At 39.8% G+C, this 15,175-nt stretch overlaps 1 pseudogene; it reads right to left on the bottom strand.

Annotated features, from left to right (window-relative positions):
- Positions 1 to 6,967: 6,967 nt before the first annotated feature.
- LOC102826848 overlaps positions 6,968 to 15,175 on the bottom strand; it is an 89,790-nt pseudogene continuing 81,582 nt past the window's right edge.

Here is a 15,175-nt window from a genome sequence, read left to right as displayed (position 1 = left end):
GAAACCCCCCCCCCCCCAGTAAGATGGATTGGCAAAGTGGTATCATCAATGGGCTCAAGCTTGGCAACGATAGTGAGGTTGGCCGAGGATTGGGCGCTGTTTCAATCTGCTGTGCATAAGGTCTCTATGATTCGGCACTGACTCGATAGCACCTAACAACAGCAACAGCTATCCTCATCTTGTGAGACGTATGGGGTGGTACTACATTTCAGTGGAGGGTCCTTGTCTTTTCTGATCAAGAATAATCAGGTTAGAGAGACAGAGTTTCACATGGGCAAAAGATTTAAAGACTTGCGGGGAAAGGTTGAGGAGGGCACTAGGCAAAGCTAGTGCTGGGCTCCTAGATTTTGCTGGGGTTTTAAAAAGTTTTGGGTGGAGAAAAGGCACCATGCTTAATCATAAGCATAGATAGAGATTCCTGGGAAGTTGCTCATTTAGGAGGGTCTGGTAGCATAGTGATTGTGAGTTGGGCTACTAATCTCAAGGTCAACAGTTCGAAGCTACCAGTTGTTCCTTGGAAGAAAGATGAGACTTTCTGCTCCCATAAAGAATTACAGTGAGAGTCACTATGAGTCAGAACCAACTCCACGGCTTATAGTCACCACCACAACCATGCTAGGTGGGAGTCCTGTTGTAGTGCTATAGGATAAGCGCTTGACTGCAAGGTTGGCAGTTCAAACTCACCAGCCGCTCATTGGAAACCCTATTCAGGGTCACTAGGAGTCAGAATCTACTCAATGGCACTTCACAACAACAATTTTTAATTGGATAAGGAGCTCTGGTAGTATAGTGGGTTGCAAGTTGGACTACAAGCCAAAAGGTCACCAGTTTGAATATACCTGTCATTACAAGGGAGAAAGATGAGATTTTCTGCTCCCACAAAGATTTACATCCTTGGAAATCCTGTAAAGCCTTGGAACCAGCTCCGCAGCACATAACCACCACCATTACCACCATGCTAATTGAGGGCATGTGCAGCATTTCTTCAAGAAGGATTCAGGCTTCTAGTGGCAGTGGTGGTGGTGTGCCGTTTTGTCTGTTCTGAGTCATAGTGACTCTGCATAGGGTTTCTGGGGCTATAAATCTTTACAGGAACAGAAAGCCTTATGTTTCTTCTGCAGACCGGCTGGTAGCTTCAAACTGCTGACCTTGAGATTAGCAGCCCTACTAGCAGTCACTTGTTACTTATTCTGAGATGTACCACGTGTATAACTCAGGTTTTAGGCCCTCCCAGGGGCAGGTGTTCTCCTGTGCCCCCACTGAAACAGTATCCTTTAAGGTGGATAAGACAATTAACTTGTACAAGGAAGTAACTTACAGAAATATTATGTGTGGTCTCTTTACAGGAAACAGACTGTAAAGGGGAAATTTTTTGTGATTAATGCTCTTTCACCTCCTGTTACAGGGAGATTTGGAGAGGTAAAGTAACATATGTAGGGTGTTGGGCCACATGTTATCTATGATAGCTGCTCAGGGCTTGCTTCAGAGGGCTACATTTCTTAGAAATCATCCACCACTGAGAATCAACTCAATCATCCACCACTGAGAATCAACTCAAGAAACATCTACCTAGTTCTTACTGTGAAATCCTGGTATGGTGCTGTGGGTTAATTCGCTGGACTACCAAGTCTGTTTCAACTGTGAGGTTAGCAGTTGTAGTTCACCAGCCACTCCTCAGATACTCTATACAGAGTCGCAACCAACTCAATGGCACTTAAAAACATCAGTTCTTACTATGTATCCCAGACTCTGGCCTAGGTTTGAACTGCTGACCTTGTAGTTAAGAGTCCTATAGAGCCACGTCTGGACTCCAGTGTGGACTCCATGAAGAACTTATATTTCATCAAGTCAGTTCCAACTCACAACGATGCTGTATGGGTTTCCAAGGTTATAGTTCTTTGCTGGACAGAATTACTATCAGTCAGAGTCTTGGTGTAGCACTGTAGGATAAGCACTGGACAAATCACAAGATTTGTGGTTACCCTACCAGCCACTCCTCAGAAACTCTATGCATGGTCACTGTAAGTCAGAACTGATTTTATGGCCAAGGATATCAAATCAGTTCTGATTTAATACTTTGGACATATTGTCAGGAGGGACCAGTTTCTGGAGAAGGATATCATGTTTGGTAAGGTGGAGGGTCAGAGAAAAGGAGGAAGAACCCCAGCAAGATGGATTGGCAAATGGCAGCATCAATGGACTCGAGCGTGGCAACAAGTGGTACTATGCAGTATTTCTTTTTTTTGTGACTGACTAATTTCACTCAACATAATGCCCTCAAGGTTCATCCATGTTAACTGGTGGTTTGCAACTTCTTTGTTATTCTTCAAGGTAGCATAATATTCCATTGTGTGTATGTACCACTGTTTGTTTATCCATTCTTCAGTTGATGGGCACTTTGGCTGTCTCCATCTCTTTGCTATTGTAAATAGTGCTGTTATGAACATTGGTGTGCATATATCTTCTCGTGTAGTGGCTCTTTTTTGATGTGGGTAAATACAGAATAGAGGAATTGTTGGATCATATGGTATTTCTATTTTCAACCTCCTGAGGAAGCGCCATATTGCTTTCCAGAGAGGTTGGACCATTTTGCAGTCCCACCAGCAGTGCAAGAGTATCCCAGTCTCTCTCCACGTCCCCACCAGCATTTATTGTCCTCAACTTTTTTGAACTGTGCTGTTATTGCTGGTGAAGTGTCTGTTCATATTCTGTGCCCATTTCTTAGTTGGGTTATTTGTTATAGTATTTTCCAATATATTTTAGAAATGAGTCCCTTATCTGATAATGTCATTGCAAAATATTTTTTCCCAGTCTGTGGGTTCTCTTTTTACTCTTTTGGTGAAGTCTTTTGACGAATATAAGTTTTTAATTTTTAGTATGTCCCACTCATCTATTTTGCCTATTTTTGTTTGTGTGGTAGTCTGTATATGCCTTGACTTAGTGCCCTCATGTTTGTCTCTATTTTTTCATTGAGAATCTTCATAATTTTAGATCTTTAATCCATGTTGAGTTCATTTTTGCATAGGGCGTGAGGCAAAGGTCTTGTTTCAGTCTTTTACATATCGCTTTCCAATTCTGCCAGCACCATTTGTTAAAGAGACTGTCTGTTCCCCATGTAATGTGCCTAGACACTTTGTCGAAAATTATTTGGCTGTATGTGGTTGGGTTAATATCTGGATTCTTAATTATGTTCCATTGATCAATGTCTCTTTCATTGTACCAGTACCAGGCTGTTTTGACCACCATAGCCATGTAGTAAAGTTTGAAATTATGGAGAGACCTCCAACCTCATTCTTCTTTTAAGTAGTGTTTTGCTTATCCTGAGTCTACCTTTCCACATAAAATGAGTAATTGTCCTTTCCACCTCTTTGAAGAATGTATGTTCTTCCACTTCTGTAGATCTCTTTTGGTTTCTTGTATTAGTGCTTTGTAATTTTCTTTGTATAAGTCCTTTGTTTTTCTGGTTATGTTTATTCCTAAATATTTCATCCTTTGTGTGGCTATTGTAAATGGTATTGCTTTCCTAATGTCCTTTTCATCGCTATTGCTGTTGCTATACAGAAATCCAATTGATTTTTTACTGAGTCTTTGGGGTTTTCTATGTATAGGATCATAATGTCTGCAAATAAGGAGAGTTTTACTTCCTCTTTGCAAATTTGGATGCCTTTAATTTCTCTATGATGCCGTATAGCTCTGGCTAAAATTTCCAGCACAATATTGAATAGGAGTGGAGATAAAGGGCATCCTTGTCTGGTGCCTGTTCGCAAGGGGAAGACTTTCAGTTTCTCTCCATTGAGTGTGATGTAGGCTCTTGGTTTTGTATATATGCTTCTGATTATGTTGCGGAATTTCCCTTCAATTCCTATTTTGTTGAGTGTTTTTATCAAGAATGGATGTTGGATTTTGTTAAATGCCTTTTCTGTATCAATCGATATGATCATGTGGTTCTTTTCCTTTTTCTTATTTATATTATGGATTACACTGATTGTTTTCCTGATGTTGAACCACCCTTGCATCCCTTTTATGAAACCCATTTGGTCATGATGTATTATTTTTTTTTGATGTGCTGTTGGATTCTGTTGACTAGGATTTCGTTGAGAATTTTTGCATCAATGATCATGATGTATATTGGTCTATAATTTTCTTTCTTAGTGATGTCCTTCCCTGGTTTTGGGATGAGGGTTATGCTTGCTTCATAAAAAGTATTAAGGAGTTTTCCATCCTCTTCTATGTTCTGGAATTATTTGATTAGAATTGGTGACAATTATTTTCTGAATGTTTGGTAGAACTCAGCCGTGAAGCCATCTGGGCCTGGGCTTTTGTTGGTCGGGAGTTTTTTGATGACCTGGTCAATTTCTTCTTTTGTTACGGGTTTGTTCAAATTTTCTACTTTAGTCTGAGTAAATTTAGGTAGGACGTGTTTTTCTAGAAATGTATTCATCTTGTTCAGATGCACTTTGGAACAGAGTTGAGGCTTTGGTCAACTTTTCTGTGCTATACCATCAGTGTGTGTGCAAATAGAAGCTTCCAGCAGGGGTGGGAATGAGACCTGTCTCAAGTCTCTCCTCTAGCCACTGCCATTGTTGTTGTTGTTAAGTGCCGTCGAGTCGGTTCCGACCCATAGCGACCCTGTACAGAGTTTCCGAGGGTGTAAATCTTTACGGGAGTAGAAAGCCTCATCTTTCTCCCGCGGAGCGGCCACTGCCATACTGGGGAGTTAATAGGAGAAACATCGACTGTTATTTTTGTCTCTGATTGGCAGTTATCTGCATGTGCTCAGCGCCAATCTTGGGATGGTTGAGACCTGTTCTGTTGGGTTTTTATGGATTGCCCTGAATTCGTCCTGCCCTGTGAACTCAGGCAGCAGCCCAGCCGTGGGTTGCAAGGTTCATAGCTGGAGATTCTAATCTGCTTCCTGGGAGAGAGGCTACGTGTCCCACCCAGGCTCAGATGCACTGTCTCAGAAGCCTGGTCCAGTTATCGGTGTGTGCACAGTGCAAATCTTGGACTGGTTGAGTTCTATTATACTGCGGGTTTACAGGTTGCTGGTAGCAGCCATGGCTTGCTAGAACAATAGCTGGGAGTTCCACGCTGCTACCTGGGAGTATGGTAAGGTACCCTGCCCCAGCTCAGATACAGGGCTTCAGATTTGGGCCTACAGGTGACGTCAAAATTCACCGCTCAGCTCCCTGTCTCTGTCCTGTGGGTAACTGCCCTGCCTGATATCCGCACTGAAATCTTAAGCTAGGACAGTGAGATTTTAGGGGAGAGTTGTGTAGTTTCCTGCGGATTTGTTTGTTTAAGTTTCATTTTGCTGGAAATTCCTCTTTCTGAACGGGCTGGCTGTAGTCCCGCCGGTCCCACTATGAGAGTCTTAAGATGCCCGAATTTTTCTTAGTAGGGTGAATTTTTCAAAAATGCGTGTTTCGGATAGTTTGAAAGCTGTGGGTTTGCTGTATGAACATTTCCTTCGTGAGATCTCTCACCCTTCTCACTGGAACGTTTCCTTCCTGGCTCCCCTGGCTGTAGCCTGTAACCGGAACTCCTTATACATTTTTATTGTGAGGTTTACAATGAAGAATATCAGTTTTGGATTCATCCTACCTGTACTTCATCTCATTGCAATGATTACAATTCCCTCCATGCATCATCAAATAACTAAAGGGCACACAGCCCCTTTCCCACCCTGAGTCCATTGTCCCCAGCCACTTCATCTGTCCACATCATCTTCTCTGTCTCCATCCCTGGCATCTCTGCCTCTCTGGGTAAGGTCCCAGGGACCTCTGCTCCTGGGCTACAAAATCAATCACTCCCCTTCTTTTGTAAAAAAAAAAAAAAAAAAACATATACATTTCCTATCCTCACAGTCATAACTATTGGCAATTATTCACTATTGTACCACAAGAGTCTTTATCCCGATTTCCTTTCACCAGCCCGGTACCAATGTATCGGCAATCATTCAGTGGAGATTCTACCTTCCCCCATCCCTTCTGGAACTAGGCTCCCTCTTGAAAGCTTGTAAGCAAATCACTTCTTGCTTTTATAGGTCCTCCATTTGGGGTGCAAAGTCATTTGAACTGCAAAAGTCAGTGGTTTAAGCTCACCAGCTGCTCCTTGGAAACCCTATACAGGGTTGCTCTGGGTCAGAATTGACTCAATGACACTTAACAACAACAATTGTGGGTAGCCAATGTCTAAGTTACCCATCCCTGTGAATCCTGTGTACCGAGGGGGTGGGAGTGATCCTCCCTATAAAGATCTGTTCCTTTTTTTGAGTTACTACATCCATAAGTATAGGAAAAGTTCATCAAATTGTAGCAGGTTACTTTTTTTTTTCCCTCTTCTTCTAGTTGAGTTCTGATCATTCAGTCATTGAAGCCAGGTCAAGTGGGTACTATCTGCAATTATGGGTGTTCTTGTGCATCTCTTTTCACTTCATATCAGCTAGGCATTACACTCTCAGCTCTAGTCCTTAATGGCCATGTCACTGACTCTGGGCCCAGGAGTCCCCGGTTCTTGTCATACTGCTGGCCACTCAGGTTCACAGGGGCTTATTGAATGTGATCAGACTTAGCTTACAACTTCATTGATGTTTTTTCCCCTACTTCCCCTTATTGGTGACCAACGTGGTCCCCAGCCACATGCCTGCTTATGTATTCCCCTTGAGTCTCAGTCTTGGAAGGGAGTTTGCTCTGAGGTGTCCCAACCCCTTGCCTTGTGGCTCCTGGGTGAACAGCTTACTTGTTCTTATAGTAATTAATTGGAATGATGTTATTGTTTCAGATTTTTTCTGCCAGTTTTTCTGTCACTCCAGGCTGGTCTACTCGTCCTTTCCGGGTTTGTTTTTTTTTTTTTTCACTCAAAATGCTTCTTTATAAATTAGAAAATGTTTGTTTACAGTATGGGATTTACATCTTCAATTGTGTTAACTTCAGTTTACTTAAGCTATGACTCTGTCCTGGTGGTGTCAGAAGTTGATGTGATTTCGGATATCATTGATTTGCTTCACCATTTCCCTTATGTGTTCACCCTCCTCCTTCAGGATGAACTGAATGTACTTTTGCTGGTAGGCACTGAGAGTAATGGTGGGTTTTTGAGGACTCAGTACCTTTTCCATCTTCCGCTGTTGATAGATAGTCCTTTTTCATAGTGACCTGCTTGATGGCATTGCCCAAATGTCAAAGTTGATCAGGAATCAGCTGTCGGAGAAGACTGGGAGCTGACTGTGAAGACTGTGCAGCACCTTTTTCATCCTGCTCATGATATCTTCTTGTTCCTCCTTAGTTTCTTCATATTTGTCAGCTAAGCGCTCAGCCATTTCTCATAGGCTTTTTCTTTCCTCACTACAGTAATTGAAATCTTCCAGTTGTTTCTTTTTCTGGTCACACAATAATTTGACCCTGTGCTGAATCTCCTCCTTTGCCAGGTCCTGTTTAAGGATGTACTATTCTCTGAACACCTGTGTGGCTCGGCTAATCAGCTGTAGACATTCTACAGGAGGAGGGGCCATAGCCTTTTCAGATAACTTCAAAAATGCTGGGTTAGCAAATACTACATTGAAAAATGCTTCTAAGGTGCTTTTCAAATGAGTCTGGGGTTTCAGCCAGAATATGGAGGGGAGATGCTGCCACTTCAACATCTTTTCGGGCACAGAGCAGGGGAGGAGATGCTGGGTGGACTGTGCTTAATAAAGGTCTGATGAGGCATTTATAGGTACTTGTGATGCAGATCATTGTGGGTCCCAGAATGTCAGGGACAATCCAGAATCCTCTAACTGGATCCAGCTGCCTGCACGGCAATGGCTTGGTACAGAGGATGTGTTCTACAAAGCATTTCTGGTCTGTAGTTATCGTCTTCATCTGATACAAGAAATTTGTGAATCCAAGTTAGCCCAACACTATGCACACCCGCTTCATGAGTACAGTGGTATCTTGAGGGACATTTGGTATCTCTATGAAGTTTGATTGGATAAGAAAAGTCAGAATCGAACGGCTCATCCTCTCCGGATGCCAGTTTCAGAGTAATTTCCAACTCAACACATTCAAACACATACAGAGAAGGGATAAGGTCAGCCCTGGAATCCCAGGACTTTTTTGAAGTCTGGTCATCTTCTTCTTCCCCTTCCAGCACAACAGAGTGATAGAGCATTCCAGATTCAGTAGCAATCACTAAGATGTTGGGGACAGAGGGTAAGCCAAGTATATATAGCACAAGCATCATAACCATAGTTATCTTCTGGTTCTTCTGACCACTCCAGGCTGGTCTAGTCATCCTTTCCAGTGGAAATTTCCTACCTCAGATGATTCTGGATGAGGCTCTGGATTCCACCTATGGTCTTATGCAATGTAAAGGTTTTATACTCATCCTATCATATTTCCTTTAATTGTAATGATTATAATTCCCTCCATACATCATATTTCAACAATATTTGCTTCTATTACATCTGTTTTTTGATGTACACAAAAGCATTCAGGAATTTCAGGATGTAATCATTTAAACAACCAAAGGACACATTCTGCAAGCCTGCCTCCCTGCCGCCAGCACACAGCCTTTCTCTTTCCATAATAGACAATACACTCTTGAAGAAGTTATGAAACTATTCCTAACAGATATAAATACATATTATGAAGCTATGATTTTGCCGGTTTGATGAATCTTCAGAACAATTAAGTAGAAAAACCTAACAGAAAATATCAGCAGCAAGTATTTTATGTTCTGCTAAGAGACAACATTTATATTGATTATTATGTTTCTATTTAGGGTATAATGCTCTTTTAGCATTTTAAATGTCTCTTCATCTTCACCACTGTCTTATCTGATATGAATATAGCTGTTGCAGTGTTCTTACATTTTAAATATATCTCTTCTGTGATTATATAGTTGAATTTTATGTTGTTTTACCCAGTCCAAAAGTCCCTTTGATTGGTAATCTTAGTCCATTTACATTTAATGTAATTTTGATACATGTATGCATGCAAGTCTGTTGATTTTCTGTCTGTTTTCTCTATTATCCTATTACTATTTTTTTGTGTGTGTTAATCAAATATGTCCATTTCCATTATAATTCTTTTATTACAGTTTTAGTTATGTATCTTGGAATTATATTTATTGGAGCTCATGACAATCTTCAAGGAAAATATAGAAACTTGAACTAATAATAACACAGAAAACCTGTGCTATTATTGAAATAATAACCACATCCTGTGTGCTACTATTGGCCTATAAATTACATCAAGTTGGTTTCGACCCATAGTGAACCTGTAGAGGGTTTTCGAGAAACACCTGGTGAGCTTGAACCACCAAACTTATGGTGGTTGTTCAAACTGACTTTGCAGTCTAGCACATAACAACTGTATTATCTCACTAAAGCCTTTTGCATTTTGATCAGTGAAGTTTGTATTTCTTCTGAGGTCTTCCAGCATCAAACTGCTGCTTTTTCCATCTGGACCCATGGGAGTATTTCTGTACTTGCATGTTGTTGCTGTTTTTGTTAAGTACCACCAACTTTGTTCTGATTCATAGAGACCTTATGCACAACAGAACAAAACAATTACTGGTCCTGTGTCACCTTCACAACTGTTGCTACCACCATGCCAATTCATCTCATTAAGGGACTGCAGTATGGGAGGCATTCAGTCATCCATTTCTATTCAAAAATTTTTAAAACAATGACCTGGCCAACTGACTGGAAGAGATTCATATTTGTGGCCATTCCAAAGAGGAATTCCAATGGAATACAGAAATAATTAGACAGTATTATTAATATCAACCACTCATCTGTCAGTTTGCCATACTGTGGTGGCTTGTGAGTTGCTGTGATTCTGAAAGGTATGCCATCGCAAAAGTTGTGGGATGATATCAAGAACATCATACATGAGGAAAGCAAAAAGTCTTTCAGAAGAAGGAAAGGGTAAAAATGGATATCAGAAGAGGCACTGAAACTTGCTCTCCAGTGTAGAGATGCTAAAGCAAATGGAAGAATTGGAGAGCTCAAAGAGCTGAACAGAAATTTCAAAGATCAGCTCGAGAAGATAAAGCCAAATATTACAACAAAAGGTGCAAAGATCTGAAATCTGAAAACCAAAAAGGAAGAACACACTCAGCATTTCTCAAGCTGGAGGAACTGAATAAAAAATTCAAGCCTCGACTTTTCGTTATTGAAAGATTCACTGTGCAAATTATTAAATGATGCAGAATGCATCAGGAGAAGATAGAAGGAATATACAGAGTCACTGTACCAAAAGGAAATGGTTAGTGTTCAACCATTTCAAGAGGTAGCATATGATCACGAGCCAATGATACTGAAGGAATTGAAATCTTTCAAGAAAGTGAGGTAGCACTCATTCATCTCTGCCAAGAAATGTGGAAGACAACTATCTGGCTGACTGATTGGAAGGGATCCATATTTGTTCCCATTCCAAAGAGTGGTGACCCAACGGAATGTGGAAATCATCAGACAATTTAATATCCCATGAGAGTAAAGTTTTACTAAATTTAATACAAAAATGACTGCAAGCATACATTAACAGAGAACTTCCAGAGGTTCAAGCCAGTTGCAGAAGAGGCTGTGGAATGAGGGATATCATTACTGATGTCTGATGGATCTTGGCTGAAAGCAGAGAATATCAGAAAGATGTTTACCTGTGCTTCATTGACTACACAAAGGCTTTCGATTGTGTGAATCATGACAAGCTATTGCCAACATTTAGAAGTATGAGTATTCCAGAGCACTTAATTGTGCTCATGAATAATCTGTACCTGGATCAAGAAGCGCTTGTTCAAACAGAACATGGGAAACACTGGATGTTTTAAATTTTAAAAAGTTGTGCAACATGGTTGTATTCTTTCACCATATGTATTCAACATGTATGCTGACCAAATAATATTAGAAACTGGGTTCTATGAAGAAAAATGGGGCATCAGGATTGGAGGAATACTAATTAACAACCTACAATATGCAGATAATACAACCTTGCTTGCTGAAAGTGAAGAGGACTTAAAACATTTACTGATGAATATCAAAGAGCACAGCATTTGGTATGGAGTATATCTCAATGTAAAGAAAACAAAAATCCTTTCCACTGGACCAATAAACAATAGTTTCATTAACGGAGAAAAGATTGCAGTTGTCAAGGACTTCATTCTTCCTAGATCAACTATCAACACTCATGGAAGCAGCAGTAAAGAAATCAAATGATGTATTGCATTAGGCAAATCTGTTGCACAAGACATTTTTAAGGTGTTGAAGAGCAAAGATGTCAGCTTGAGGATTATGGTGCACCTGACCCAACCCATGGTATTTTCAATAACCTCATATGCATATGAAAGCTGGACAGTGACTAAGGAAGACCGTAGAAGAATTGATGCTTTTGAGTTATGGTGTTGGAGGAGAATATTGAAAGTGCCATGGGCTGCCAAAAGAACCAATAGATCCATTTTGGAAGAAGTGAAGCCAGAGTGCTCCTTGGAGGCCAATATAGCCAAACTTTATCTATTGTACTTGGACATATTGTCAGGAGGGACCAGTCACTGGAGAAGGATGTCATGTTTGGTAAGGTGGAGGATCAGAGAAAAAGAGGAAGACCTCCAACAAGATAGATTGGCAAAATGGTAGCATCGATGGACTCAAGCGTGTCAACAATAGTGAGGTTGTCCCAGGATTGAGCAGTGTTTTATTTTGCTGTGCATAAGGTCACTATGGGTAGGTACTGACTGGATGGCACCTAACAACAACAACAATGTCTAGCATATCAATGTTTAAGCATTCCATACTTTGTACACTGTATTTTCCAAGTAGTGAATGCTTGTAGCCATTTCTAAGGAGCTCTGGTAGATTAACAGGCTGTTAACCAACCTCAAGGTCAGCAGTTCAATACTACTAGCCGTTCCATGGGATAAATATGAAGCTTTCTGCTCCCTTAAAGATTTATAGCCTTGGAAACCCTATACAGAGTCATTATGTGTTGGAAGCAACTCTATGGCACACTACCACCACTACCACCACCATAGATGTTTCTCTTCTTTTTGAGTTGTGCCCCATCAGCAAATGAAGGTTCTAAGGGTTTTACTCCATCTGTCATCATGGTCAACTCTACTTTGAGGAGGCAGGTCTTCCCCAGTCCTATTGTGTGTGCCTTCTAATCTGAGGGGTCTATCTCCCAGCACTATTTCTGACAATATTCTTGTTCTTTACATCATGTTTCAATATTCTAGTGCTCATGCTTTGGTCTTGTTTTGGCTGTTGATATTGAGCTTTTCTTCCCACAGATGTAGTGAGGTTGATTCCTGTGTATTTTATCTGATGAGGTCCATGTTTATGCTGTTGAAAAGGGTATTTGCAATGAATGTCATTGGGCTTTCAAAACTCTACCAAGCAATCTCCAGCATCATTTCTATCACCAATGCCATATTTTCCAACTACTGACCCTTCCTTCCAATCTTCATATTCCAATCAACAGTAATTATCAATACATATTTATTTCACGTTTGGTCAATTTCAAACTGAAGAACTTGGTAGAATTCTTCAAGTTCATCATCACTGACTTTAGTGGTTGGTACTTAAATTTGAAGAAAGTGGTATTAATTGGTGGTCTTCCTTGTTTGTGTATGGATATTGATTCCGACTCACAGTGAACCAGTAGGTTTTCTGAGGAGCAGCTGTTGGGGTTGAAATATAGACCTTTCGGTTTAATCCATTCTTGCAGTTCAATGCTTTATCGTCCAGTGCCACACCAGGACTATTACAGCATATGATTGTCTGATTTGACAATGCTAATACCAGTTCATTTGTTGTTGTTAAGTGCCATTGAGTTAGTTCGACTCATAATGACCCTGTATTGGGTTTCCGAGGAGCAGCTGGTGAGCTTGAACTGCCAACCTTACAATTCAAACCGACTTTGCAGTCTAGTGCATTAATCCATAGTGACACATCAGAACTTTAGTTCACTAATGTCTAAGATATTAATTTATGCATTCCATTTCATATATGACAACTTCCAATTCTCCTAGATTCATACTTCCTACATTCCATAATCTGATTACTTATGAATGGTTTCAGCTATTTCTCTTCATTTTGAGTTGTGCCCTATCATCAAGTGAAGGTCCTGAAAGCTTTACTCCATTAGTGTAATCATGATGTAGTCTACTTTGAGAAGTCAAGTTGTTTTCAGTTGTATTTCAAGTGCCTTCAAACATGAGAGGATCATATTCTGACACCATACTATTAATATTCTGTTAGTGGTCATAATTTTCATCTTCTGGCACTATATCTGAAATTGGTCCACAGCTATTCATAATATTTTCAGTGGCTAAACATTCCAAAATAATCTGCCTCTCCTTCTACTCTATCTTCATATGGAAGCTCTGTTGAAGCCTGTGAAGCATGGGTGACCCTTCTGATATTTAAAATACTAGTGACATAGATTCCAGCATCAGATTACACCCACGTTACCACAGTATGAGAAACTGATAGATATGTTGTGGATGTATCCATTAGGACAACATCAATCATGATGTTTAATTTCTGGTGGGTGTCTGTAGTTATGATCATGGGCAAGTAAATTCGTGTAGCTCTGTCATTATAATATTTGAACTTTTGAGGCCATATTAATACACACATTTTAACTGTGATATAATTTTTTGAAGTTTATTATTGTTTGGTGATGCCCTTGTATGTTACTGTTATTCTGGAAGCTATGCCAATGGTCTTTCAAAGACCAGCAGAGAAACCAGGGTGGACAGGAGCAGTATTTTCCTCGCAAGTTATCAGTATACATGATAACTTGATTTAGAATCCACACCATGATAGAATTGACTCCATGAGTCAAATCTAAAGAGTGGCTGGTGAGTTTGAACTGCCAACCTTGCCATTAGTAGTAGCCCAGTGCTTATCTTACAGTGTTTGCCAGGACCTCTGAACTCAGATTTTAATGCTTTTTGTTGTTGTAAAGTTGGTTCTGACTCATAACGACCCTGTATAGGGTTTCTGAAAGGAGATGGTAAGTTTGAACCACTCATGTTGCAATTATCAATCCACTGCTTATCCTACAGCACCATACCAGGAGAGGGAAATTAAAGTCAGTTAACTTTCTTAGGTTAGGAAACATGCCATGTGTACTTATACACTATACACTATCTAGCTTCATGACTGTTTTATAGTACTGAATTGTATGTACTTGTATGCAACAAAGAAGAGATTGCACTTTTAAAATATAAAATATATAAGTGTCCCGCATACACTCATAAAACAATAATTTAATTCCATACTAACATGCATACATGAAATATATGATCTTATATTATAAAATATGATGTCTTTCAAGGGTAAATATTGTGTTGTTACGTGCTTTGGAGTTGGTTCAACTTATAGCGGCTCTGTATAGAGTTTCAAAGACTGTGGATCTTTTTGGGAGCAGAAGCCTCATCTTTCTCTCTTGGAACAGAGCCACTGTACTCCTTAGATACTGTGCAGTATAATGTATATGAGAATAATGCATATGATGTTTAAAATTTGAGTGATTCGCAGATACACTTTTTGATTACAAATCACCTGGTAATTCACATATTGTTCAAACATTTTCCCCAAAAGTCTATTGGGAAATTAAAAAATTTATTTTAGTAATACCTGAAATCTATAATGTTCATTAGTGTTTTAGACTATGGTTATACTGAAAGTGATTTCTCTATGATCTACTTAAATTTTGGATATATGTCTAAAGACATGCTTAAAGATGTTTGACTGAATATTTGTCAAATATTCCTTGTTGGATCTTTCATTCTTAGCCTGTATTTAGCACTTATCTAAAATGACTTGAAATATGGAAAAATTAACCTGACCTACCCAAGTCAGTTACATTGTCTTATCACATTTTAAGTTATCACCGTTTTCTGTTTCCAAATAACCTGCTTTTTTGGTAACTCAATAGGACACATACTACACGGGTATGATCTCATAACAAGAAAAGCCAGATCTATGTCTCTTTCTATGTGACAAGTGCTCCGCAGAGGCAGAAAATCAAAGGGCCTGGGCCACCCCGAGGTTCTGAACTGTCACACTAATCCTTACTTTACCTTCTAAAATGTGTCAAAAGTTCTTCTGTTTTTTTCTGGTTTTGTGATTGCTCCTTAGAGATACTTAGAGCTAAAAAAATTATGCGTTTGTAGAGTATCTGGATTT

Source organism: Chrysochloris asiatica, unplaced genomic scaffold (assembly GCF_000296735.1).
Source record: "Chrysochloris asiatica unplaced genomic scaffold, ChrAsi1.0 scaffold00031, whole genome shotgun sequence".
Lineage (NCBI taxonomy): Eukaryota > Metazoa > Chordata > Mammalia > Afrosoricida > Chrysochloridae > Chrysochloris > Chrysochloris asiatica.
This window is presented reverse-complemented; position numbering and strand designations above follow the sequence as displayed.